The sequence below is a fragment of the Cetorhinus maximus genome, chromosome 22 (genome assembly GCF_964194155.1).
Source record: "Cetorhinus maximus chromosome 22, sCetMax3.hap1.1, whole genome shotgun sequence".
NCBI classification, from domain to species: Eukaryota; Metazoa; Chordata; class Chondrichthyes; order Lamniformes; family Cetorhinidae; genus Cetorhinus; species Cetorhinus maximus.
In genome coordinates this window covers 1983233-2007273 of record NC_135900.1, presented here as the reverse complement: position 1 = coordinate 2007273, position 24041 = coordinate 1983233, and positions in this window count along the sequence as shown.

The window sequence follows — 24041 nt, the reverse complement described above, 5'->3', positions numbered from 1 at the left end:
CATTTGTATCTCTTGTAATCTTTTATTTTCCCTTTCCTGCTCCTCTCTTTCCCATTGAAGTTTTTTATTTCTATTTCTTTTTCCTTCTTTTTTCTTTCTGAGTTATTTTCATTTCTCTTTCTTTCTCCTTTTCTTCCAAATAAATTCTTTTGAGTTCCATTTCTTGTTCGAGTTCCAGCTGTTTCATTTGCAACTGAAGTCTTCCCAACTCCAGCCGTGACACACGAGTTTCAGGAATCCCTTCCTCCAACTTTAAATGCCGGGTAAGCACTTTGACCATATCAACCTTATGAAATTCCACTTTTATATCCACCTGCACTTCATCTGCTAATTCTTTCAACTGAGTTTTAGTCAGAGATTTCAAATACTCCACAGTTATATTTTCCACTCCAGAAAAGTCATAGCAATTGCCAAAGTCATTTTGCAGATCACGACTTTAAAACCCCAACACAAAACTCCCGAGTCCAGTACATTCTTCTCATACTCATATCCCTTGGATTCACGAACTCCAACCCAATCAAGGAATTTTAATAATCCCACAAAGAGCCCCCAGATTTGTTATGACCACAGCGAATGATAATTGCTGTGCGAACCAAACTCCGAGGGAAACTGGACTAATCGGCCAAAGCCTTTTTATCGTATTCTGAAAATGAGAGAAAGTCGTACTGATCTCAGCAGCAAGAAATTCAGTAGCCATTTTGGGATTTTAAATATTAAAAGTAAAGTTTTATTAACAAGAATAAAAGAAAACTTAAGCACACAAGATTACAGTTACACAATTAAGGTTAGCCTTACAAAACATTCCCCAAAAAAGTCTCTCTACTTTGTCAGATCCACAGATAAACACTTTCCAGGCAACATTTCCTTATAGATGTTTAACTATAATGTGCAGTAATATTACCCAAGGCAAACTGCTGAAGCTTCAATAAAGGCAAACCACATGACCAGTAACTCTCTTCCACCCTGCTGTGAAAATCCAAACTTCAGGATAAAACCGCTTTTTCAGCCCAAGACTTATTTGGCTTGACTGGATGGTTGATTCAAACTGCATCCTTCTCCCAGCCCACAACTCCAGCTATATCTCAGCTCCAACGCAACAGCCCAACACTAAAATACCATTTTCCCTTTTCATCTCAGGTTCCATTGTTCTCACATTGTTCCATTGTTTTCTTTGAAACTCAAATCATTCCAAATATAAGATCTTTAATGTTTCCATCTTGTTTTTGCATTTGGGTCAATAAAATATAATATCCCCACTTCTATTTACCTATGGAACTCCTGCAAGATGCAAACATGTTTCTTGGAGCCTCTGACTACCCTTTGATATTCACATGAACCCTCAACTTATCTAAAAATGCAAATGTTAGATCCAACCTGTTTACTTGTACCTCAAACTCCTCAAAATATCCTATTACAAATGCACAAACCGAATGCCTCTATCCTTTCCCCAGCTTAATGAAACCAGTTACACACACACAGACAGACACACAGCCTTCTTTACAGAATAGCACAATATTCCCCAAAAATATTTTTAAAAATAACATCCATTCTTACACTGGTAAGTAGAGATCTGCCTGTGAGTCCCCCCAAATGTGGTGTCACCTGCAAATCCTGGCGCTGATGACTATGAGTGCTACCCAAAGCAAGGTGGGCAAATAAGCCTCAAGTTCCTGAGTGAAGAGGAGCTCACCAGGTGCACGTCGCTTATGTTCAGTTGTGAAATATTTGCATGCCGATGTGCCTGGTGATCCAGCATGGGTGGGATGATTTTGGCAGGCAGGCAAGATGAGGAGATGCAAATGCATTGAAATTAGGCTCCCGACATTGGACTGTGGGAAAGGTGGCCCAGCATTGGAGGGCAGAGTGGACGATTGAAAACTGCTTTCACAACAGCGTAAAACCAATTTTTGGCCTTCTCGCCACATTGTCTGTTGATACCCACCATGACCCCCAAAGCCAATGGAGGTGGAAAATTCATTCCAAAGGGTTTTCTCACGCCTCCAGTTTTAGCGGGTTCCTGCTGCACTGGCGCTCGCACTTAGACTTGAAGAAATAGAGACAACGGCTACAGGGATGGATTAGCTGCAGACTTCTCAATTTTGGCTTTATGCTTTAGGGTCATGAAAGCATCAAATCCTGGCCTTAGCTGGTCTTCAAAGCTGATTCTAGAGTCGCGATTCTTCCAAATCAATTAATGAATCTTTTTCTCATTCTCGGAGGAAGCTCGGGCAGTGTATGTTCCAGTGATAACTCGGGAATCTGGTTTCTCCAACAGAATTGTTAAATGGCAATTTCTGACCACTGAACTATTTAAAAGTTTCTCAGGACTTGCTGTACCCTAGAATTTAAACGTTTTAGCCCACCCCTGCCAAGCCTGCTGACTCTGTGCTCTGGGAATTGAAGCTGGACCTCCAGAAGATCCCACAGAGTCTTCTGCTGCAGTGAGGAACCTCAAACCTCTGCCTTCAGCTTCCCAGCCTTTTCTTGGAGCTTTTCCCTGGCGATTTTCCTCAGCGTGTCTGCTCCTCGAGCTTTTCTTCAGATCAGGATGTTGCTTCGAATTTTTCTTTAGTCTTGTAGGATTTTAATTTCTCTCTGCATTTTTTGTGAGGTTTTGCTTTTCCCATTTGCTGCCTTGGTGTTGTAGGGTGTTGGATACCATTCGGTAGGTCTTAATGAAATCTTTGTACTCTTACATAGGTTAACTGTGTGTTCTTATTAACCACAAGAACGATGTACATATATACAGCAAAGGGTTCAAGCTCAGAGCTGTCTCCATGCTCGCTTGTGACAGGTCTCTGTGCAACACTAGACTGACCCCTAGGTGCGGGTCATGTGTTCTCTTACATCACTGTGGATGGCACTGTACTCCGTCTCACATTAACCCTACACAAATATGACACCAACATTGTAAACTGTCTGATTCAGCCTCACATAGTTGCCAGGAATAAGGATGAAATTGTTGGTTGGGGAGCAGGGTTTAGCTGGGGTTGAAGAAAATGTCTTCAGTCTTCCCAATATTTAATTAGAGAAAATTCTTGCTCATCTGGTACGAGGGCTTCTTGACTCAGTCAAATGCTGCCTTGACGTTAAGGACAATCTCTTTCTCTCTCTCTCTCCTCACATATTGAGTTCAGCTCAAACCTTTTATTGTAAGAGAATACAAAACTCTGGACCCTAAATAAAAGGCAGTCGCTATGGAGAATTCAGGAGAAACTTCTTTACCCAGAGAGTGGTGAGAATGTGGAACTTGCTGCCGCAGGGAGTGGTTGAGGTGAATAATATGGACACATTTAAGGGGAGGCTCGATACAAACAAGGGGGAAAAAGGAATGGAGGGATATGTTTACACAGCGAGATGAAAAGGAGTTACAGGAGGTTCGTGTGCAGCATAAACACTGACCTGGAGCTGTTGGGGCTAATGGTCCTTTTCTGCACTGTGCTTTCTATTTTTTGTGGAACCAGGGCCTTCTGGATGTTGGCAGAATACTGATATTAGCCTGTGGTGCTGATACAACTAAACTAGCAGCAGACACAGAGGCAAAAGGGCCACCCACTGAACCATGTCCCACAGCTACTTACAGATATTGCACATCTAATGCATTTCAACGTTAAAGTAATCCATAACTTGGATCATGTTTGTATGTAGATTTGACAAAATGCCTACAAGCAAAGTTTTAATATTCAGCACTAGGTGGCAGCAAAGGATTATCGAAATGCTTTGTGGATTAACAGACACGGCAAACAAACTGTGAAACAAACATTCACCTTTCTGGTTTGAGATGTACACAGCAGATTAATGCTTCAACTGAATCATATAATTTAGGAAAAAATACTCTACTGATTCACTTGGTAGTGCTGGAGGACCAATTTTCACAAGTTTTCCTTCAAGGGAGAGCCACGGAGATTGCTCCTTCCCTTTTTGAGATAATACTGTGGGATTGTTTCCATCCACCCGAGAGGGTAGACGGTGACTTCATCCTCTGACAGTGCAGCACTTCCTCAGTACTGCACTGGGAGTGTTCATTATTCCCTGGTGTGGGACTTGAACCTGCAATCTCCAGGGTGTCTCCCCTTGTTCTGGGCTCCTGCATTTGGAGGAAATAGTTTCTCTATCTGCGTTATGAAATCCTTACTCATCTTAAAGACTGCGATCAGATCACCCCTTCTATACTCAAGGGAATCCTAATGCTAGCCCTTTTGACCCAGGTATCATTTCAGTGCATCTGAGCTGTGCCCCCTCCAAGGCCAATATGTCCTTCTGAAGTGTGGTGCTCGGGACTGAACCCAGGACTGCAATGGGTCTGACAACAGCTATCTTCAAGACCAGCATAACCTCCACCCTCCACCCCTCTCCAGCCCCCTTGAAATAATGGCCAGCATTCCTCTAAGCTTTTAAATTATCTTTTGTACCTGCTCTGTCCTCCTCCACAATTCCTAGCTTTTCGTCACCTTACATTCCTTCTTATTGAATTCCAGACAGGTTTTCCCACTCCCTTAGTCTATTGAAATCGCTTTGCAACAATCACTTCCTGTCTACATTACTTACTGTGTCAGCTAAATTACTGTCATCAGCAACTTGAATATATGGCTCCCTATTTCTGCAATTAAATCATTAGATAAATGTTATGATTAACTGAGGCTCCAGTACAAATTACTGGGTGCATCACATTCTGCCAGTGGGATTAGAAAGCCATTCCTCAAAGGGGGCTTCTTTTGAGAATCTAAACTCACAACCATCGGGGAGGCCACGTTATATACATTCCCTAATCACTTCAGTTTTCAAATTTAAGTTCTGTAAAGCAAATTAAAACCAACAACATATTAAAGGACGTTGTTGTGAAAGTATAATAATTTTCATGATATTATTGTGATTTATTGTAAAAGTAAGTTAATAGTGGAGTTTGGATAGTTTCTGTGTGTGTGAATGTGTGGGATTTAATTGAATTGAAGACAGCTGGTCTGGAGGCTTTGACTCATTAAAAGAAGCTCGGTTTGAAATGCTAAACACATAAACACGGCTGAAGTCTTAGAATGTGAGGTGAGGAGAATTTGCGTTTTTAGATAAATCAGGGCAGTTTGAATTTTAAAGAGATGGTAGGATGTTTACACCTAGTCAGAGAAGCTAGGCCAAGCAGTGTGTTTATTTTTCCCAAAGGTTACTGACAATGTTAGCCCCATGAAAAGATTTATATTATGAGAAAGGTAAAGTTCCAAAAACATTTGGGAACAATGGAATGTGCATTAAAAGCGAGAAACATGTATAAAGGTTTGAGGTTATTTGTTAGGGAAGGCATTGTAAGATCTACCAGAAGTGTGAAAAACCTCCAGTATTTGTGCATTAAGCTGCTTTCTACAGAAACCAAAGCTGCAAAAAGCCACTTTGAATTCTACTGTCCAGGGTATTGTGCTGATTTTCCTGGATCTGTTTAAATCTATTTGTTTTTACTGTTGCCTTAACAGGGGTGTAATTGGAAGCCAGATTAATTAGGGGTTTTAGGAGTCATTATAGTATTAATTTGTAGACCTATGTCTGTGATTAAAATCTTTTCCTTTGTTAATAAATGTTTAATCTAGTTTTATAAAAAATCTCTAGAGTCTTGGTGGACTTATTACTTCTGAATTCAGGGCACGCATCTTAAATAAATACAAATTGCAAAACAGCTGTGACCACGTGATCAAGTTTCCCTTGTGGATTTGATCTGCCTGGTACACATTATCTGCTGCCTCATAACCAGATATCCATCACAGGGAACTTAATACAGATCGAACTCTCTGAATGTTTGAAATTGAATCAATCTAGGATGAGAGCTGACTTAATAGGTGAAAGGCGTGAAACATAAGAACACAAGAACAGAAGCAGGAGTAGGCCATTCGGCCCCTCATGTCTGCTCCACCATTCAGTAAAATCATGGCTGTACTTGGGCCTCAACTCCATTTTCCCACCTACTCCCCATACCCTGTGACTCCCTGAGAGACCAAAAATCTGTCTATTTGAAATATATACAGTGATTCCTCTATCCCAGCTACAACACTATGGGCAGAGTTTTTAGCTTGGCGGGCGGGTGCACACCCGACCCGAGCGAGTGTGAAATGACGAGCGTTGATGGTGGCCATTAAGTTATCAATTGTCCTTAATTTTTCACTGCCCATTCAAACCAGCGGTTGATGGGCAGGCGAAAAGGCCAAGCAGCCTTTGCATTTTTTTGGAAACCTCATCCACAGGCAGGATGCGGTTTCCAAAAGCAAATAAAAATAAAATAAAAATTTTAATTTTTAATTAAAAAACATGTTCCCTGCTCATGTGACAGAGTCATATGAGGGGACATGTTTTACTAAATTATCCTGTTGTTTAATAATTTTTTCAATATGTTCTTCATCTCCTAGAGGCAGCTCCGTGCCTCAGGGAGATTATTCTCTTGCGCATGTGCATGAAGTTCTCGCTAGGCCTGCTTGCCCTCCTCCCCCCCGCCCGCACAGGCAGCGCTCAGCGCTAACACTTGCGTCCAACGCTGGGTGGGCCTTAATTGGCCGGCCTGCAGGAAATTGCAGTGCGCTGTCGATCATGGTTAGGGGTCAGCTTCCCAACCCTCCCTGCCGATCCCGCACGCCAAGGGCAAAATTCTACCCTATACATCCAGTTCTCCAATTCACATTCCTGATATGTATTAGCTACTCGCTGGGAGATGGGAATAATAGAATTAACCAGTCAGTGGATTTTATTTGAGGCAGTTGGGTTTGGTGATAAGATTCCCCTCTCTGGGATTTATCATTATGGATTCAAGCTGCACTCCAGGACTTGAGTAACTTGATCTAACTTGTGCCTTCCATTAGCCTCGTCACGTCCCACAGCACATTGTTTACGCCAAGTGATCTTAGTTTATGCTCTGCAAGAAATTAAAGCAGTTACCATTGACATACCATACATATGGACACTTCAGTGCAGTACTGTGGGAGTGCAGCATTGTCTGTGGTGATGTGCCTTACAGGAGACAGTAAATCCAAGTTCTGGCTCCCTCTTTCAGTTCTTCAAGTGGTTTTGAAGATCTTGTGGAACTAGAGGAGGGGAGTTCTCTCACTGTCCTGGCCAACATTCCTTCCTCATGCAACAGTCTAAAAGGTTGTAGGACTGCAGGAGGTTACAGAGGTTGGTTAGCTCAGTTGGCTGGTTTGTGATGCAGAGTGACTCCAACAGCATGGGCTCAATTCCTGTACTAGTTAAGGTCATCCATGAAGGCCCCACCTTCTCAACCATGCCCCTTTGCCTGAGGTGTGGTGACCCCTCAGGCTAAACTCACCACCTGTCGTCTCTCTCTAATGAGAGCAGCCTATGGTCCTCTAGCACTACAGTGACTTTCACTTTCACAGTGATGGAGAGGGGCGAGGTCACAGAAAGATTCGAAAACAAGAATGAGAGCTTTAATATGGAGGCGTTACCAGACCAACTCACTGTGCAAAAGTTCCCTTAAATCTTTGTTCTCTGATTACGTCCTCCATCTCCATCACATGCTTGGTCATTCTGAACACCTGTATTAAATCTCCCGGTAATCTTCGACAACACTGAAAAAGTATTTTGGGACACCCTGAGGTTGTAAAAGGTGTGATGAAAATGTGGTGCTTTCTTTCAGGAATAACAAAGTAAAATAACAAGGAGAGAGACACCAAGGGCCAATTTTCTTCTGATTAATTTTGCTGAAGGGTTTATTGAGAAGCAGCTTTAAAACAAACAGGTTTATGCAGAAATGTAAACGAAGCTTGTTATGATCTTGCACATGATCTTTGTTATTGAGATGTTCTGTTCCATTACCTCATATCCCAGGGTAAGCACCAGCTTGTTTGAGAAAGAATCTATAGTTTTGTAATTTGAAGATCAAATGTGACCTTGCAAGGAAAAGATTTTAAAAACGCCTGGAAAATTAAGAAGCAAAAGAGACGTTTGTGATGATGAGAAAAAGGATAGCAAATATAAATAGAAGCAAAATGAAGAACCTTTAATCAGTGACTTCTGATTGAGACATCATCCATCTAGAATTAGATTGCTTCCTAATTAGCTGTTAGCCGAAAAACAAAAACTGATTATTGCACAAGAAACGATGCCAATGAAGACAATAAGAGAAAGGGTTTCTCTCCAAGTCAATCACTCGTTTGCTTTTAATAAAGTTTTACAATGTGACTGAAGCAGCTTTGAGATAAGAAATCTTTTCTATTCAAGAAAATGTTTCTAAACTTGGCAGAGGCCTGGATGCAGTCTCAAAGGAGGTGATAGCTATTCAGTTTCTGAAGAAAGATTGGGTTTATAAATGTCCCTGATAACAGGCAAAGGGATCAAACTGATTCCTGGGATGGCAGGATTGTTGTATGAGGAGAGATTGGGCTGAGCTGGTCTGTATTCACTGGAATTTAGAAGAATGAGGGGATCTCATTGAAACGTAGAGGGCAGGATTTTACCCTCGGACGGTGGGTGGGACAGGCAGCCGAACTCCGCCGCTGAAACGGGGCCCGCCGCCATTTTGAGTGGGCGGGCCAATTAAGGCCTGTCCAGCGACATTCCCGATGGGAAGCGCTATGGCGCTGTGGTGCTTCCTGTGCGGGGGGGGAGGGATTCCCCATCTGTCAGAGTGCGCACTGCTCCCTGAGGCAAAGTCCTGTCTCAGGGAGATTACTGACAGTCTAAAAAACTTTAAAAATAGAAAAATTAAAAAATTATTAACATGTCCCCCTCATGTGACAATATCACACGAAATGGGACATGTTAATAAATACCACATAAAATTTATTAAAGTTTTTAAAAACGGACATGAAACCTCATCCCACCGGTGGATGAGGTTTCCTGTATTATCAGAAGCCCGCTGGGGCTCCTGGCCTGCCCGCCAGCCTTAAGGTTGGACGGGCAGGTCTTTAATTATTTTAATGAGTCTGTCAATGGCCTCAATTGGCCATTAACAGGTTGGCGGGTGAACAGCTGATTTCGCTGTCCCCCCGCCTTTCTAAAACTTTAAAGGGACCGGGATGATGTCGGGGGTTCTTCCCCACGTCATCCTGTGTCATTTTCCCATCGGCGAGCGGGCCCCGCCCCCAAATCACCGATGAGAAAATTCTGGTCATAAAACTCTGACAGGGATGGGCAGACTGGATGCAGGGATGATGTTTCCTCTGGCTGGGGGGGTCTAGAACAAGTGGTCACAGTCTCAGGATACGGGGCAGGCCATTTAGGACTGAGGTGAGGAGAAACTTTTTCACTAAGAGGGTGGTGAACCTATGGAATTCTCTACCACAGAGGCTGTGGAGGCCAAATCACTGAATATATTTAAGAAGGAAATAGATGGATTTCTGGACTCTAAAGGTGTCAAGGGGTAAGGGGAGAGAGCGGGAGTATGGCATTGAGATAGAGGATCAGCCATGATCATATTGAATGGCAGAGCAGGCTCGAAGGGCCGAATGGCCTACTCCTGCTCCTAGTCTCTATGTTTCTATGTTTCTAACCCAATCTTGTTCTCTCTGCGTATACCGACTAACCCGCTGAACACTTCCAGAATTTTTGCCTTTGGTCCCAGGATTTATAGAGAGCCACAGATCTTTTATTTAATATATACATTACACTGGGGCAGCCTTGTACTTATTCTTTCTAAGCACTTTGTACTGTCCTGGTGGCTAAACCTGAGAGTATATTATGGCCTTGGAAGAAGTGGATTCACCAAGCGCTAGATTATGAAGAGTGATTATATTCCCTCGATACAGAGGGTTAAGGGCTGATTTGAATGAGTTTTTAGCGCTTTGGAAGGAATTGAAGATGGAAAAAACATCTTCCACCGGTGGGCGGATTTAGGATCAGAATCTTAAAACCAGAGCCTGGCCGTTCAGGAAAGAAGTTTAGGAAACACTTGGTCACACAAAGGGTGGTAGAGCTGTGGAACTCTCTAACACAAAAAGCCGTGGATCCTAAACTCAATTAATCATGTCACATCTGAGACCAATAGATTTTCACTAGACAAGGGTATGAGAGGACATGGAGACAAGGCAGGTAAATGAAGTTCAGATGCACACAGCAGTTTCTCCAGTCTCACCACATAACTGAAACCCCTCATCCCAGGCACCATTGTATTGTTTTTATTCTTTCATGGGATGTGGGTGTCGCTGGCAAGGCCAGCATTTGTTGCCCATCCCTAATTGCCCTTGAACTGAGTGACTTGTTTGGCCATTTCAGAGGAGCAGTTAAGAGTTAACCACATTGCTGTGGGTCTGGAGTCATGTGTAGGCCAGACCAGGTAAGGTCAGCAGATTTCCTTCCCTAAAGGATATTAGTGAATCAGATGGGCTTTCATAACAATCCAGTAGTTGTCATGGTCACTGTTACTGAGACTAGCCTCCAATTCCAGAGTTATTCATTTGAATTAATTTGAACCAGCTGCCATAGTGGGATCTGAACAAATGGTCCCAGGGCATTATCCTGGGCCTCTGGATCACTGGTCCAGTGACACGACCACCATGTCACTGTCTTCCCCCGTCTGGATCACTGGTCCAGTGACATGACCACTGTGTCACTGTCTCCCCCCACCCCCATTCCAGTAAACATTCTCTACCGGTTCTGACAATGATCATTGATCTGCAATGTTGAGCAGAGTTTTACACTGCCCCGCCATTGGGTTTCCAGACAGGAGGCTGGGAAATTCCTTCCTGCTGCCTACTCACTGACCCCTGACCTAGCAGTGAATTTATGGGAGGGGGGGGCAGGTCTAGAGTGGCCTGCCGGCCCTCAAGTCAATTCAGGCCCTTAAGTGACCAATTAATGACCACTATGTACTGCTTCCCACCCAGCTTCAGTTGTTAGGCCAGCAGGATGCGTTCAGAGAGGAGGTGGGAGAGGCCCAGCAGGTTAGCCAGCTCAGTCCCTGTCATGGGCCCCCTTTCCCCATCAGGGACACCACCCCTGCCCCGCCTTCAGATATCCCGTCCTCCCCTGGCCCTGGTCCCCACACCCCACCCCCTCCCTGGGGGCCTCCTCTCCTGGCCTTGTTAATGTACCCCCCGGACTTACCTGCATTCTGGGTTCCTGGCCATTTGTTCTGTGGTACTCGGTGTAGTCCCAGCCATGACCACTGCTGCCCAGACAGGAACAGGAGACCCCCCCCACTCCAGTCAATTAGCAACAGACCGAGCTTTAAATGGCTGTGGGGCAGCTGTTAGGGTCAGGCTCGGGGGGTTCTCCCCATCGATTGTTTTAGTGACAGGGTGGGAAACTCAGCTTCTGCAAATTTCTGCCCAGTCACTCAGTTTCTCTCTCCACAGAGGGACCTGCAGAGCAGTTCTTGTGATTATCTTTTGAGGTCACTCGAAAGGAAAGTTAAATGTCAACCATGATGATAGAACAGGGATGGCAGGTTGCTGTCCCTGGAGGAGAATGGTGAATCCCTGGCTCCCCCAGTCCCATCGTCACTTTTACTGATACCAGCTATTTATTTCCAAATTTATTACAAAACAAAATTCAAAATCTCAAACTGCCATGGAGAGGTTTGAACATATGTTCTCTGAATTAGTAAATATAAAAAAGAAATTCATTTATATAGCACCTGTGAATATTTGAGGACACTCAAAGTGCTTGACAGCCAATGAAGTAATTTTGACGTCCAGTCACTATCGTAGGAAATGCAGCAGTTAATTTGCACACAGCAAGTTCCCACAAACAGCAATGTGATAATGACCAGGACATTTATTTCACTGATGTTGGTTGCAAGATAAATATTCACCAGGACATCAGGAAGAAACCCTTTCTTTTCTTTGAACCATTGCCATGAGATCTTTTAAATACATTTGTGATGGATGAGTGATGCCTGGATGAGTGCAGCTCGAACACTCAAGAAGCTTGACACCATCCAGGACAAAGCAGCCCCGCTTGATTGGCACCCCATCCACAAATATTCACTCCCTCCACCAGCGACGCACAGTAGCAGCAGCAGTGTGTGTACCATCTACAAGATGCACTGCAGGAATTCACCAAGGCTCCTTCGACAGCACCTTCCAAACCTACGACCACTACCATCTAGAAGGACAAGGGCACAGATAGATGGGAACACCACCACCTGGAAGTTCCCCTCCATGTCACTCACCATCCTGACTTGGAAATATATCGGCCGTTCCTTCACTGTCGCTGGGTCAAGATCCTGGAACTCCCTCCCTAACAGCACTGTGGGTGTACCTACACCACATGGACTCCAGCGGTTCAAGAAGGCAGCTCATCATCACCTTGTCAAGGGCAGCTAGGGATGGGCAATAAATGCTGGCCTAGCCAGTGAAGCCCACATCCATGAATGAATTAAAGAAAATCCACCCAAGAGGGCAGACAGGGCCTCTGTTTAACACCTTGTTTGACAGCATAGCACTCCCACAATACTGCACTGACTGGGAGCCACAGCCTAGATTTTGTGATTAAGCTTCTAGGATAGGGCTTGAACAGACTCAGAGAGGAGAGCGCTACATACTGAGCCATGGCTGACAATCGGATGAGTAACTTAAGAATTGCACTAGCATAGTCAATACGTTTTTTAAAGAATTGTGTGTTTTAGTGTATTTGACAAAATAGAAAACCAACTTTTGCCTCCCAATCACTGAGGCATCAACTTCATGATATCTCGTTCAGTACAATCTAAAACATCAAAATGTGGTTCCACATCAATGGTCTTTGAAAATGTCGCCAGAGTGAAAGGGTCAGCACACAATGGCTTAAAATTTACACTATCCTTCAATGAAGTTATAGCAGGGTAAATGTCAGGCAGTTGTCATGAAACTGTAGCTCCAGCCCTACTGCACATCCTTCCAGTCATCTGCAAGAGCTCTAAGGGTACATACCTTAAAGATCAGAATTCTAATGGAAGCCATAAAAGTCACAATTAACAGGGCAGTCTGGACATTAGTTCACTGTAAATCACTAGGTGCTTTTCAAAGTCAGCACAGCGCACTTCCAATTTGACACCTTTGTTCACCAACTCTGCACTTCTGTTATGTGTGGAATGAATATTGATTTGGGATACAATGAAGTGGAGTGGTGTATGGAAAGAACATGCTGTAAGGTGATGGAAAAGTAACAGAATGACTTGTTAATAAAAGTGGTTCAGGTTGTGTTTAGTCAGATAAAACTGGCTTCAGGGTGGGGATGAGGGGTTGGGTATGATGGGGTGGGTTAGCATTGGATCCTTGGTCACTAGTTTAGTTGACCAATGGATCCGGGTAGCACACTTGTTTCAGGATGACTGAGTTGGTACCATAGACAGAGCAGATCGACAAGTTCTTGACGGTTCTTATATAGAACACATTCTATTTCTTTACAAAGGAACTCAGCAGCTACACTTGTTTGCTTACAACTCAAACCCTGTCTCTACATTACAAACTCTTACTGTAGACAACTCATTACAGACTACAGACTACTAAGGGAGCCCGCAATACTCTGTCATTGGATAATAAGATCATGTGATCTTCTATTATAACATTCTTCTTAAAGGTATATTACACATCAGATTACCACATTCCACCCCCTTTACTCAGAAATATATTTTACAGTTACAATTACAATTTTTCTCAAGATATCAAGTTATCTACACAGATAAGTAATTTACAAATTTAGTCTTTCTGGGGGTTTCCTTATGCGTATAGAACGTCTCAGCTCAACAGCTTCAGGTGTTTTGTGAGCTTTTCTGGTGTTGTCTGAACATCAGGTTCTTCGGTGGGTACCTGCAAATCTGTTTCCTCAAATCCTGCAGGGACGGCCGATCCTTCAGACACACCTGTACCTCTGTTGAGTTCTTTCAACAGGAGATGTTGACACAGTCATGAACACTGGAGGAATCATTTCCTGATATCTTTGTTTCTCTCCTCCTTATATGATCTATATGTCTCCGTATGACTCGATCTTCTACTTTCACATGGTAAGAAAGAGATCCAGTGACTGCACTTATTTCACCTGATAACCACTTAGGTCCTTCACCAAAATTTTTCACATATACCGTCTCTCCTATGGTAAACTTTCTGTCATGACTATGCCAGTCATATACAATTTTCTGACTTCCTTGACTCTTTTCCACCTTCCTCCCTAAATTTGACGTTACTAAACTCAATCTCGGTCTGAGACCGCGATTCATCAACAATTCCGCAGGTGTGACACCTGTTATCGTGTGAGGGGTGGTTCTATAAAGGAAAAGAAACCATGCTAATTTGGTCTCTATGGAGTCTCCAGTAAATGTCTTCATACCATTTTGGAACATTTGAACTGCTCGCTTAGCCAGTCCATTCGAAGAAGGGTGGCATGGTGAAGTTTTCACATGAATAATACTGTTGAGGCTGATAAACTGTTGAAACTCAACACTCATAAATACCATGCAATTGTCTGATACGATCACTTCTGACTGTCCGCTGATGGCGAAACTTTGTCGTAGCGTGTCAATTGTAGCGGAAGATGTTGGTGACTTTACTTCATATATGTCCATCCACTTTGATTGAGCATCAACAATAATGAGAAACATTGCTCCCATAAAAGGTCCCACATAGTCAATATGCAATCGCACCCATGGCCTTCCTGCCCACTCCCAAGGGTGTTGGAGATAATTTTTGCACTTGCTGACAGTGCATACAACTTCTCACTAAGCTCTCTATTTCTCCATCCATTCCAGGCCACCATACGTAGATGCAGACTATGGTCTTCATTCAGGAAATACCTGGATGAGCACTATGTAATTCAGTTAGCAAAGGCTTTCGTCCTTTTGGAGGAACAATCACTCTAGCTCTCCACAATAAGACACGATCCTAGCTGGTTATCTCATATCTTCTGCGAAAATACAGGCCAGAATCTTCAGGTTGGCGTGTGGGGGCAGGGCCCCGCTCACCGAAGTGTAAAATGACGCCCGTTGATGTTGGCCGTACATCCCGATGTCACCGTGCGTCATTCTGATCCTCAGTTCGATGGGTGCACAGCGGAGTTGGTTGCGCGCCCGCTGAACTGTCAAAGGCCTATTAAGGCCGTTAATAAACTAATTAAAGTGATTAACTGGGCTGCCCGTCCAACCTTAAGGTTGTTGGGCAGGTGAAGAGCCCAGGCGGCCTTCGCATTTTTCATGAAACCCCATCCACGGGCGGGACGAGGTTTCATGAAGTGTTTATAAATTGAATGAAAGTTTTTTATTAAAGTCCATTGACATTTCCCAGCTCGAGTGACACTGACACATGAGGGGACATGTCTTAAAAAATTTTTTCCTTATTAAAATTTTAAAAAATCAAACTAATCTCCCTGAGGCATCTCTGTGCCTCAGGGAGATTTCTGCGCTCTTTTGCGCGATAGAGCGCAGGCCCAGACTCTCCCTACTCCCTGCACCCGCACAGGGAGCGCTCAGCACTTCCGGGTGCGCATCACGCTGGGTGGGCCTTAATTGGCCAGCCCAGGTAAAATGGCGACGCACAACCGATCGCGGGCAGCAATCGGCTGTGTGCCCGCCTGTGCCCGCTCCCGTCCAACACCCCCCCTCAACGGGGAGAAAATTCTCCCCACAGTTTCATTTCGTCAGATTCCTGTTCTTGTGACCAACCATGAAGAACTTGTTCACGTACATTGGATAAGACTGGGTCTCGACCTGTCCAGCCTCTGATCTGTCTGGCACATACCGACGATGAATCTAAGAAGTGCAATAATAAAACGAGCTCTTGAGGAACTGGAACATCCTCATCGTTTTCTTTCAAAGGCAAACAGCTCAGTGCATCAGCGTTTGCGATCTGATTTCCAGTCCTGTGGGTGAAAGTATACTCATATGCTGCCAGGATCAATACCCATCTCTGTGTTCTTGCTGAGGCTATGGGTGGTATAGCCTTGTCCTCGCTGAACAAACCTAGCAATGGCTTGTGTTCCAAAACGATTGTAAAATGATGACTGTGTACGTACTGGTGAAATTTCTCGACACCAAAGATGATTGACAAGCCCTGTTTTTCTAGCTGTGAGTATCCCTTTTCTGCTGTGTTGAGCATTCTTGATACACATCCAATAGGTCACTCTGAGCCATTGTCCATTCAATGGGAAAGCACTGCTCCCACTCCATGAGGAGATGCGTCACATGTCAGAACTAACTCTTTACTTTGGTCAAAATGTACTAATAGGGTAGATAAGTGCAACAACTGTTTCACCTTTGTAAAAGCTTTTTTTTGTGGTGTTTTCCAAAAGCAACATTGGTTTCTCTTGAGTAGGTAATACAGGGGGTGTCAGTTCTGTCAACAGATTAAGCAAAAAGCATCCAGAGTGATTGATCATCCCCAGGCATGATTTGAGCTCGGAGGTGTTCCTTGGTGCTGGTGCCTCTCTAATGGCTCTCACTTTTTCTTCAACTAGGTGGAGGCCCTGTGAATCTATCCTGTGACCTAAATAAATTACCTCTCTCACTGGGAACGTGTACTTTTCTTTTTTTAACCTCACTCTCACCTGTGAAAAAGACTTCAAAACTTCTTCCAAGTGTGCCAAATGCTCCTTTTCAGTGAGTCCTGTCACCAGAATGTCATCTAAATAAACTACAACGTGAGGCAGTCCCTACAGTAAACTTTCTATTGTTCTCTGGACTATGGCACATGCAGAGGAGACACCGAAAGGCAAGTGGATATATTGATACAACCTTCTGTGTGTATTAGCTGTGACAAACTTCTTGGGAGACCTTCTCTAACTCTAATTATTGATAGGCATGACTCATATCAATCTTCGTGTAGGCAGTTCCACCTACCAGCTTAGCATTCAAGTCTTCAGTTTTTGGTATAGGGTGTCTGTCCAATTCAGCCACTTTATTGACAGTCAGTTTGTAGTCTCCACAAGTTCGAACATTTTGGTCAGGATTAAGTACGGAGACTATTGGTGCTGCCCATTCCGAGAACTGCACAGGTTGTATCACTCTCTGTTTCTCTAATCTGTCCAATTCAGCGTCTACTTTTTCCCACATTGCATAATGTACTGGTCTTGCCTTCATAAACTGGGGGGGTTGACTCTGGATCAACATGAATTTTTGCTTGTAACCCTTGGATCTTCCTGAGTTCATCTTGGAAAACCAAGGCGTATTTTTGTAGTAGCTCAGGTCGCCCACTGGCTCTCAGGTGGAAGATCTCAGTCCAATCCAATTTAATTTCTTTCAACCAGTTTCATCTGAGGAGACTTGGCCTCTCATCTGCTACCACCATCAAGGGTAATTTCACTGATTGGCTTCCATACTGTACAGTAACCCTGCTTATGCCTTTGATTTTGATGTCTTCTCCCATGTAAGTTTTCAATTTGGCATCCGTTTCTTTGACATATAACTTACATTCCCCATGATTCAGGTACTTAAAAGTATGCTCACCTGTCAGCGTAGTGGAAGCTCCTGTATCCACCAACATTCTGATAGGCCTGTTATTCACACTCACTGTTACATAGATTGGTCTGTTCTTCCTACTTTAAATTATACGATGAATAAATATCTGAATCTGTTACTTCAGGCTCTTCTACTTTATGGATCTCAGAGTTTTACCTTTTGATTGAAAGTCTGCCTGATTCTATCCTTACGATATCTCATGAGGTGTCCATTTTGTTGACAATAAAAACATTCGATTTTTAAAAGTTTCCATTCATTACCAGGTTGTCTGCTTCCACCTCTGTTCCCATTAATTCCATGTTCCCGCTGCCACGTCATTTCTTTTTATTTGTCTGAAAGCTGTGGCTGCTTCCCGCTTCTCATCAGAGCTGTGCATTCTCACGCCCTTTTTGGCTGGGTCTCCCCGGGCAATGTGGAGTGACTTTTGCACTCCCTGTATGGCTTTTGAGTCCCTCTCTGCGCCTTCCATAGCCAGTGCAATTTCCTTCCGAAAATCCAAATTTGTTTCAGGCAGTAATCTCTTCTGAATCATATCTTCATTTATACCATTCATTTATAAATGATCTCTAAGCATATCATCTACAGGTGTACCAAACTTGTAATATTCTGTTCACTGTTTCAGACTTGCCACATAACAAGCGAGTGTCTCCCCTGGGGCTCTATTTCTTGAGTTAAATTTGAACCGTTGCAGAGTTACCGAGGGCTTGGGCTGAAAATGATTCTTCACAAGGTTCACTAAATCATCAAAACTTTTCGAATCCGGGGCACTGGGTGCGATTAAACTTCGGATCAATCTGTAAGTCTTACTCCCACATGTGAATAAGAGGATCTCACTTCTCTTCTCCTCCCCCGAAATGTCATTAGTTTGGAAAAAGAATGTGAGGCGTTTAACAAATCAGCTTTGATAAATATCATCCAGGTTACTTTGGAAAAGTTGGCATGAGACATTACCAAAGAAGAATCTGTCCGACCATAAATCTGGATAAGCTGTGGACGCTGGTCAGTGAACAGACCAAATTAAACTACACCAAAAAACCTGAAGGACCAGCAGCTGTTATTGATGTTGTGCAAGCTGGATATGATAAAGTCCTGGGCTTTAAAGACTGCCAAAACAGCCAGTCATTGTCAAGGCAAAGCTCTTCAGCAGGAAGGCTGAAGAGACGATCAGGGAAGTTGATGGAGCCTGTATATTGATGGCATAAATTTTATAATCGGGTGTAAAATAAAATACTGTCACTTTAAAAAAAATAATGAGACCAATCATCCACCATTAGGTTGAAAGGATCAACTCTTCTGATCTGCGGCAGGCTTCAAGGGGACTGCTTTGACATTTAGGACAGAAATTCGATTTACAATTACTGTGCGAGGTACAGTTTCAGTTCACTTCATTTCCTTCCTTGATTTTTTTTTTTGCTTTTTTTCACCTCGTCGCCAGTTTGTTGGATCTTTGGGCGCTAGTTTAGTTGGACTAACAGATCTGGGATGCACACTTGTTTCAGGATGACAAAGTTGGTACCATAGACAGAGCAGATCAGCAGACGGTTCTTATATAGAACACATTCTATTTATTCACAAAGGAACTCAGAAGCTACACTTGTGTACTTACAACTCAAACTCTGTCTCTACATTACAGACTCTTACTCTAGACTACTCAATACTCACTACTGACTACTAAGGTAGCCTGCGCTACTCTGTCATTGGATAATAAGACCATGTAATCTTCTTTTATAACATTCTTCTTAAAGGTATATTACACATCAGATTATCACAGTTGGACAGGTGGATTGGGCAGAGTGGGGATAAGAAGGTGGGGATGCTGGAGTGGGGTTGAGGTGGGGGATGAGACGGTGGGGATGAAGGGGTGGGAATGAGAGGGCAGGGATGATGGGGTGGGGGTGACAGGCTGGTGGTGAGGGGGCAGCAAGGCCGATGACCAAATACCTGTCCCTTAAACCACCTCCAGTGGGGATCTCTTCCTTTGCCCATTCCACTGCCTTGAAAAGACAAGGGATAGGATTTGGAGATGGGCTGATTTGTCTGGCTTCAATAAAATGGGGCCATGATCATTGTCATGAAAACTCAGCTGGTTCACTACAGAGAAGTAAACCCAGTCTGGTCCTGTATGTGACTCCAGGCCCAGAACTTCCTTCTGAAGCAGTCTAACAAGACACACCATTGGATCAACCTCAGGGCAACCAAGGCTGGACAATAACTGGCAGCCTTGCCATAATGCAAGGAAGAAGTTTTAAAAATCATCCAAATCTCAATCCATCATCTTTACCATCTCAATCTCAGAGGACCATCTTTCTGTTCAAGGTGTTTTAAAAACTTCTGCCGATTACCTCGAGAACAATAATCTAATGGGTTCTGACTCTTCCATCGCAGCCACCCTGTAAAATGGCCATTAGATTAAGAGAATGTTAAAGCAGTCAGACTATATTCAATAAAAACATTCGGACCGCACCAAATCCATGTTGATAACAGATTGAGGAACTGGAGCCTCAGACGAGCGCAATGCAATACCGGAAATTTCACAAATGACAAAGAACACTAATTATTTGATAACTAATATAGTCAGAGCCAGAACGATATCTGAAATCCTTTGGGAATCAGAGAAACCATTCTCACTTCCCAGCCACATGTGTAAGGAAATAATCCTACTCTTCATGGATTAGGATAGCCTGCTCACTATGCTTGACCAAGAAGGAGAGTAAGGGGATTAAACTAGTCTGCAGTTAAAATGGGCTGCGGACCAGGAGAGAGAGAGAGAGAGAGAGAGGCCTGAGCTCAATGAATTAAAGTTAGCAAACTATGGGCACCATTTGTGAAGGTAGACGGGTGGGTTGAAATCCACGGTATTAATGTGCTCCTCATTAAGACTAGGAACATAGAAACAAAGGTAAGCCTTTCAGCCCCCTCCATAGTTGCAGCCTGTCTACCAGTCAGTCAATCTGATTACTTTAACACAACCTTTTTTTTAATTCTTTCATAGAATGTGGCCATCAATGGCAAGGCCAGCATTTGATGCCCGTCCCTAATTAACTTTGATCTGAATGACTCCCTAGGCCATTTCAAACATTGCTGTGGGACTGGAGTCACATGTAGGCCAGACCAGATAAGGACAGCAGATTTCCCTTTTCCACAGGACATTAGTGAAGCAGATGGTTGTCGTTACTGAGATAAGATTTCAATTCCAGATGTCCCCAGAGCATTAGCCTGGGCCTCTGGGTTACTAGTCCAGTGGCATTACTGCTACATCCATCAATCACTATGGTGCCACAGCCCTTAATACTCTTGCCTAACAAAAACCCTCTCAATCTTGAAATTTTAAAAGCCTCAACAGCTTTTTGGGAGACAGTTCCAGATTTCCACTCCTCTTTGTGAGGGGAAGTGTGTCCTGAAATCACTCCCGAACAGCCTGGCTTGAAGTTTAAGAATCCGCCCCCTTGTCCTGGACTCCCCCCCGACTAGAGGAAATAATTTGTCTCTTTCTATCCTATTGAATCCTTTAATCATCTTAAACGCCTCAATTAGATCATCCCTCTAGGCCAGAAGCTTCGGGTCCCCGCTCGCCGATGTGTAAAATGGCGCGGGGTGATGTCGGGTGGGCGTCCTGGTGTCACCGCGCGTCATTCCGATTTCCAGTTCGGCGGGCGCGCACCAGAGTTGACTGATCGCCCGCCGAACTTTCAAAGGCCTGTTAAGGCCATTTAAAAACTAATTAAGAGACTTAACGGAGCTACCCATCCAACCTTAATGTTGTTGCTACACTGACTCCTTCATCGCTGGACCCTTTTTACACCCAAGAAACAATCACAACAATATCAAACTTTGCCTGATGAGAAAGAAAGACTTGCATTTATATAGTGCCTTACACGACCTCAGGTTTTCCAAAAATACTTTACAGACAGTTAAATACTTTCTGGAAGTGATGTAATGTTACTGTTCTTATAGTGTTCAATCATTCTATGTTCCTTCACTGTCGTTGGGTCAAAATCCTTTCTGGAAGTGATGTAATGTTACTGTTCTTATAGTGTTCAATCATTCTATGTTCCTTCACTGTCGTTGGGTCAAAATCCTGGAACTCCCTCCCTAACAGCACTGTGGGTGTACCTACACCACATGGACTGCAGTGGTTCAAGAAGGCAGCTCACCACCACCTTCTCAAGGGCAATTAGGGATGGGCAATAAATGCTGGTCTAGCCTGTGATGCCCACATCACATGAATGAGTAAAAAAAAATGCAGAAGTTGATGTGTCACCTTTGCAAAGATCTGCAATATTATATAAATACAACAGCTGTAATGTAGGAAACACAGCATCCAAATTACGCACAGTGCGATTCCACAAAGAACAATGCGATGATGACCAGATAACCTGCTCTTAGCGATGTTGGTTGAGGGATAAACTTTGACCAGGACATCCCTGCTCTTCTTTGAATAGTGCCATAGGGTCTGTTTTGTCCACAGGTGAGGGCCTTGGTTTAATAACACCCGAAAGGATGATTATGACACTCTTGGGTGCGCAGGAGTAAGGCCAACTACTGGAAATCAAAGTGTTTCAAAGGGTGGACTCAACACAAGTCCAACTGACATCAGTGATCTATGGCTACCTCCATTTCACTTAGATAAAATATGGATCTACTGGGATCAATCGAGAGAACCCACAGCTACAGATTACTTTGTAATGGCAGGAGTCTGTCAAACTGAGAGTTATAAAATACATGAAGGCATTAGACCCTGATATTGGCGTTCATTCATTCTTTCATTCACCTCCCTGAAATACATAGAGTTTTTTCAGAGCTTCAAACTGTAATTCCAAACAAAGTTTCTCAGAGACAATGTACAAAAAATAAAAATACAAACTCAGGATGTAACTAGACAGTTTAAAGCTGACATTCAGATCTCAGTAGAGCGGGTGTAGCTGATTGTGACTGGACAGGTAAAATGAAATTCATTTTGAAGAATATCTGTTACAAGAGCGTGTGTATTTTACAGCTTCTAGTCTGAAGTTGCTCTTGTTTTGCAAAATGTGGTTTTATAAGAAGATTCTAAGGTAGGCGTGAAAAAAGATTTTTCCCCCACTAGTCACAAGGATGAGTTTTTGTGTCATGTCGTCCGCTTCTCGCCTTATTAATTATACAGCCACGGGAAACTCGCCGTCTCGCTGGCGGGCAGCCTCTGAATCGCCCGCCACACCGTTACCTCACCGCTTCCTCACTCCGGGTATCATATCTAAACTGCAGCCACCCACACAGTTCTCAATGCCGGCAGCCCAGGACTGCTCCAGTGAAGACATGGCCCTGAAAGCCAAGAGGAGTTCAGTGACCCGTCACTGGAATGTCTTTCAGAGGCCTCACTGTGATGTCCTCTACCCTCATTCTGGCTGCAGGAGGCCCATCAGTGTCACCACTCCGGCTTGGGAGGCGGTGGCAGTGGTGGTCAGTGCCAATGCTGCACAGAAGAGGTCGGCCATTCAGTGCAGAAAGAGGATGAATGATCTCATCTGTGCCACCAGGGTAAGGCAACCATCTCATCACTCTAAACTCACACATTCAAACCCATCACACATTCACTGGTGTTAGGGGGAAGGAAGTAAGTAAGAATTTATGGTAAAGGAGAATTTATTGAAAAGGAATGAATTACTAAAAATCTCCAGGCGACCAGGGCTACCAAGCACATTAACAGTTAAAGGTTACCAGATGAACCTTGCACAGCCTTAGGGCCTGCAAACAACAGAAAGGCCTTGGAGCCGGACTGCAGTCAGAGCATTGACAGTAACAACTAAGATTAAATGTGCTCTTCAACAGATAGGGGAAGAACAGATGGCCCCAGCTTAGATAGGAGAGAAGGTCTCTGCCTGGGTGAAAAATAGGGACATATGATGCGTGTACCTGTTATGAGATGTCTGTTTAATGTAAACCTATATGTTGACTAGATCGGAATCTGGAAACTGTTCTTGTACATGACCAATAATGTATAAATATGTTGAACACTTGTAGTTTAGCAGAGTGCTATCTCAAGCTGCATTGAGATGGTTCTCCCCTTGCAATTGCTCGAATAAACGATCGTGACCTGTACCTGAGACTCCTGTGGTCCGTTTGTCAAAGTGACCACAACAGCTGGCATCTCACTCACTGCCTCAAGGGACATCACCACCCACTCTCTCACACACACCCTCACATCTCCATCTGGCCTCATCTCCTCTGGAGACTGCCTCCTCAGCCCTCACCATCTTGAGGCCACTTGAACAGATCAACATGTGCCCCACACACACCCTGGGATACCCCCCTTCCCCAGTACAGCCCTCGCCCTGCAGCCTCTTCCCTTGCCTGAGGCCACTTCTCCCCCTTCCCCAAGCAAACCCTAACCCTGCAGCCAGTGAAAAGCCACCCCCGCCTTGCGGCTGGTCTGATAGGTAGAGACCTGCCCGTGAGCCCCCCTAACAGTGATGTGGTGCTGCCTGTGAATCCTGACACTGAGACTGCGAGTGCTCCCGAAGCAAGGTAGGCAAACAAACCTCGAAATCCCGAGTGAAGTGCAGCTCACCAGGTGCACGTCGCTTATGTACAGTTGTGAAACATGTCGGCGTGATTAGCTCATGACCCAGTGAGGGGTATGACTCTGGCGAGCGGGGCTTCTAATGACATTCTAATGTATTGAAACTTGTTCCTGATGTGCACCAGT